This window comes from Hemicordylus capensis, chromosome 6 (assembly GCF_027244095.1).
Source record: "Hemicordylus capensis ecotype Gifberg chromosome 6, rHemCap1.1.pri, whole genome shotgun sequence".
Lineage (NCBI taxonomy): Eukaryota > Metazoa > Chordata > Lepidosauria > Squamata > Cordylidae > Hemicordylus > Hemicordylus capensis.
Window position 1 is genome coordinate 140492446 of NC_069662.1, and position 5608 is coordinate 140498053.

General features: G+C 44.5%; 1 pseudogene; it reads left to right on the forward strand.

Annotated features, from left to right (window-relative positions):
- Positions 1–5197: 5197 nt before the first annotated feature.
- Positions 5198–5316, forward strand: LOC128332207 (uncharacterized; annotated as a pseudogene).
- Positions 5317–5608: the final 292 nt, after the last annotated feature.

Sequence of the window (5608 nt, forward strand, 5' to 3'; positions counted from 1 at the left end):
TAGTCAGTTAAACAGCAAGCTAGCTCCTAATTCACACACACACACACACACACACACACACACACACACACACACACACACACTCATACTCACCAGCCCCACTCCAAAGATGATCAGTCTTTGAAAGGGGTGTTGGAAGAAGCGTGGAGGCCTCACACTGGGTGGTGATGCTTCTCAGGGGTCTTCTGGTTTCCTGCCTGACTTATAAAGGGATGTTTCCACTCCGGTTGGTACGTCTGCAGTCCACTTCCATTTCCGTGATCACAAGACGTACTCATCTTATCTTTTTGTTCTATTCCCAGTTCTTTCTCCTTTACAATGTCTTTGGCAGTTCTCCCCAGTTTTCACCGATTCTTCAGGCCTTTGGCGTCTTTCCCAACATTGTTTGTGTTCGAGAGAGAGTGGGGGTGGCGCACACTTGATGTTGCTCACTCATGCATTCTTCCATACATACTGTTTGCACGTACTAGCTAAGTTTCTTAATTTGTCAAGATCACATGGCTCATAGGGTTACAGAAATGAGCTATTACAAATTAGTATATTGTTTCTTATCTCTAGATCATTATAAGCTTGCGATTCAGCCAAGTATTTCATTGTTACAAATTAATATATTGTTTCTTATTTCTGGATCTTTATAAACTTGCAAGTTAGCCAAGTTCTTTATGCATCACTACTATCACAAAGCTAGCATAATTCTACACCAGTATGTTTTTTTGCCATACGGCCTTTCTACAGTATCACGTGCTTTCACGAAGGTTGTGGCAGTTGTCGTGGCATACTTAAGGACACAAGGAGTAGTGATTTGTTCTTTTTTGGACGACTGGCTACTGGTCAGTGAAAACAAAGAACGGTTACTTTCGCAGATCCAGTTTGTGTTGCATCTCCTGTAGGACTTAGGCATCAATGTGAATTGGAAAAAGTCCACTTTGGAGCCTCAAAGATGCATAAGTTACATAGGGGCAGAACTGGACATGGAGGCGAAAAGAGCCTACCTGCCAGAGAGCTGATATGTACAGTTCAAGGAGGTAATAACTCTCTTCACCAGAACACTGCAACAACCTGCGGAGACCATTCAGAAGTTACTTGGGTTGATGGCTTCTTGTGCCACCACAGTGTGCAACACCCGACTTCATATGAGGACTCTTCAAATGTGGTATCTCTGGAGTTCCATCCAAATCGAGACTCCCAGCAAAAGATCCTCACGTTGCAGGAAATGTGCTGCTTACTCTGAGATGGTGGACAGTGGAGGCCAATTTGTGAGCTAGAATGCCCTTTCAGACACCCACCCCAATGACAGAGCTGACAACAGACACATCATTGTGGGGCTGGGGGTCTCACTGTGCCCACCATCAGGTGCAGGGTCGGTGGACAGCTGTGCAGCGAAGGAAACATGTACATTATCTCAAGCTGTTAGTGGTATTCTTGGCAATGAAAGCCTTCCTGCCAGTGCTGTGAAATACTGTGGTCCAGGTCCAGTTGGACACCACCACGGCTATTGCTTACCTGAACAAGCAAGGCGGAACAGTGTTCCACTCTCTATGTCGTTTGAGTCAACAGCTGTGGAGCTGGTGTTTAACTCACAACATAACTCCCTCTGCAATACACATACAGAGGGAGGACAATCTGCAAGCGGACCAACTCAGTCGCACGCTGCTGAAGAATCAGACCCGTGAATGGGAGCTGAACAGCACCTACCTGCAGGTGGTGTTCAACAAATGGGGCTCCCCAACGATAGACTTGTTTGTGACTGCTGCAAACAAAAAATGTCAAAAATTCTGCTCATGTGCAGGACATGGCAGGAATTCTCTCAGCGACATATTTCAAAACCAGTGGATCTAGGCAGAGGCGTAACTAGGGAAAATGGTGCCAAGGGCAAGCACTGAAATTGCCCCCCCCCCCGCCGCCCTGTCCAAACATTTTAAACTGGTATAGCAGATCATCATACAATTATGTTAATTAAATATATATGTTTAACCAAAACAGCAAACACCCTCTTTGCTTTTAAATCAGTGGAAGGCTGGGCTTTTGCAGAACAGTGTGTTACAAGCACATCTCACTACAAGCATACCCCCAAATACTTCACAAAGTTTCCTTTGTGATATAGTGGAGGGTCTGCAGCATGGATTCTTTGTTGGCTCTAGGTCTGATTTTAACAACTGAGTCTGAAACCTCTAATATGCTCCCCCCACTTGTTCTGGTACATCATTGTTTTACTTCTGACTGCAAGAATACATGTATATTGAGTCATGATGCTTATTTTTTGTTTTGTTCATGCATTTATGCTTTGTTTTATGTTACAATTTCAAAGTTAGGAAAACTAGAAGATGGCCATTTTAGAGAAGATATGCACTGCCTTAGTTGACAAAGAGAGCAATTAAAACTAAAATCCATGACTAAATCACCATTTTGTAGGAGTTCACAAAGGGAATGGTATAATCCTGGTCACCATTGTTCCTAATATGGACTACATCAGCTGCCTGATGTTTGTTTGCTTTAACCCCTGCTAACTGGGCAAAGAGGCACCTTTTTAATGTGGTGATTTTCTTTATTTAGCAGAGGGAGAGTGACTGGCCCTCTCCATCCCCAGCACAGTACCTCCAGTGACTGGTTGTTGGTGTCTATATGATGTTTCTGTTTAGATTGTGAGCCCTTTTGGGACAGGGATCCATCTTATTTATTTATTATGTCTCTGTGTAAACCACCCTGAGCCATTTTTGGATGGGCGGTATAGAAACCGAATAAATAAATAAATAAATAAATAAATAATCAGAACTTGATTCCTCAAAGACTGGACATTAAATCATTTATCATTCCATCCTCCCTCCCCTCTGCTACACGCACACACACACACACACACACACTCTCTCTCTCTCTCTCTTACTTGTTTGAAGCTATTAAAGCAGAGCCATGCCCTCACTAGGCTTAAATAAGACAACCTGAAACATCCCCAAAATTTGCTCATCGTGGGCAGATTTTGATGCAAGGAAATGGCCAAATGGGAGCACACATTCTGCAGATCTAGCTTACAATCTCCCATCATATTTAGGATGGCTTGCTCTTTTCAGTTTTGCAAGTTCTTCTCTTTGGGTCTGGCTCCAGCAAAAATAAAAAGAGCAGCATTCAACAGCCATTTATGGAGCAACTGCTGCTTTAAAATTCAGCTTGTCCCTTTCTAACATGATTACAGCTCCGTGTACAGACAGACAGTCAACCCCTTGTGATTCCCTCACCCCCAGTGAGCACTTGCCATTTATTTCAGGCAGCGTTTGAGAAAGGGAGAGAAAGGAAGAATAGATGCTTTCAGGCAGCAAGTGCTGCCTGAAATGACTCCGAAGAGCTTGCTCACACTCTCCTCTGTTTTAAAAGGGGAGAAGGGAGTGAAAGAGGGTGTGTGAAGTAGAGCGGACAGTGGGCTAGAGTGTAGAGACTAATCCACAAATGTCTCTATTTTAAAAGAGGGGAGGGGGAAAGGAAGTGTGGGGCAGAAGAGAATGTGGACTAGAGTGTCTAGTTTAACCCACACTCTCCTCTGCTTTAAAAGGGGGGAAAGGGAGTGAAAGAGGGTGTGTGGAGCAGAGGAGACTGTGGGCAAGAGTGTCTACTCTAACCCACAGTCTAACCCTTCCCTCCCCGCCTCTGCTCTTTCCCCTTCTTAAAATAGTGGGAAGGGAAGGAAGAGGAGGAGTTGAAGTGGTGGTGCTAGTGTGCCATTGGGTAAGAGGGAGGGGGAAAGAAGATCAGAAACAGCCCAGCCCTGGATAAGGGGTGTGTATTATGGCCAGATAGGGGGCCTAGTTTGCACATAGAATGGCACCATTTAAAGAGGAGTGTGGTTCTTTGTCTCACCAACTCAGATACTGGGGTGGGGCTTGGGGTAGCCCTGTTCGGGGGGGGGGGGCTCATTAAAAGAGGGAGTAGAATGTGCCCCAGCTATCTTTTAGACAGCATGCAATTATTCCTTAGGAGGCCTTTTATTGATTGGTTTTCCGGGGTACAAACATCCTTGTTTAAAATTAGCTAATTTGCAAATCTTGAGAAGAGTTCTAATGGCTTTTATTTTGTTCTCATTCATATGCTTTTTTCTCTGTGAGTTAAAAAAAAAAAGGCAGCAAAAGGGAAGTTCTTCTCTAACCCTACTTCTATTCATATGAAAACTGGGCTGGTATAGCTGAAAACGGGCCTTTCTGAAAGCTTGGAGGTAACGTGAGCCAACAGCGAGGTAACCCATGGCTACACACTGAACACTGAGCAATATTCTTATTAATCTTTTCATTCTTTGTTGTGGGGCCCTTCTAGGGGTGTCTGGTTTCACAGTGTGGCAGAGCCGGGAGGACTGATAAGTTACATGTTTTCTTTTTCCAGAGTCACTGCCGAAAAGAAATATGAAGGGCGGCTGAATCATGTTACAGTAGGGCTCTGCAGAATCAGGCTTCTGAGCTGCTCCATGGTCTTAGCTGTGAAAAAGGAGAATGACACACTCCTTGATTTTAAAGGGAGCATGACAGGAGTCTAAACTTGGCTGCCTTACTGTTCACCTTGAGCAGGGGCATAGACTTCTCAATGTCCCCGGGCCCACGGGGCACATGGGAGGAGAGGTCTTGTGGTAGCAAGCATGAATTCTCCCTCTTGCTAAGCAGGGTCTACCCTGGTTTGCATTTGAATGGGAGACTACATGTGTGAGCACTGTAAGATATTCCCCTAGGGCAGTGGTTCCCAAACTGGGAGCCTCCAGATGTTGCTGAACTACAGCTCCCATCATCCCCAGCCACAATAAATTGCAGCTGGGGCTGATGGGAGTTGTAGTTCAGCAACATCTGGAGGCTCCCAGTTTGGGAACCACTGCCCTAGGGGATGGATCACTCTGGCAAGAGCACCTACTTGCTTGCAGGCAGAAGGTTCCAGGTGCCCTCCCCTCCCTGGTAGCAACAGGGCTGAGAGAGACTCCTGCCTGCAATTTTGGAGAAGCTGCTGCCAGTCTGTGTCGAAAACACTGAGCTAGATGGACCTGTGCTAGATGATCCAAATACTGAGCTAGATGGACCAAAGATCTGACTCAGTATAGGGCAACTTCCTAGGCACAGGTTTATTTATCTATATGTATTCATTATTTATATTTCTAGAAAAAAACTCTTCATCAATAATTGATCACATAGTTTTAAAAATGGAATATATTTTTCACTCTGTAAATTGAAGCCCACAATGTGGCCATATTACCCTGAACGTGCCCGATCTAATCTGATCTTGAAAGCTAAGCAGGGTCAGGCCTGGTTAGTACTTGGATGGGAGACCACCTGGGAATACTGGGTGTGGTGGGCTTGAGAGCCAGCATTGCATAGTGGTTAGTGTGTTGGACTAGGACTGGGAAGAGCCAAGTCTGAATCCTCATTCAACCATGAAACTCTCTGGGTGACTCTTGGCCAGTCATTTATCTCTCATCTTAACCTACCTCACAAGGTTGTTGTGAGGATAAAAATAATCATGTACTTCTTGGAGAAAGAGCGGGATATAAATGTAAAAATAAAATAAATAAAATAGAATGAAATAAAAAATAAAATAAAAATCAAGTAACGTTTTACATGAATTAAATGAATCCTCTGGCAGAGCTGCC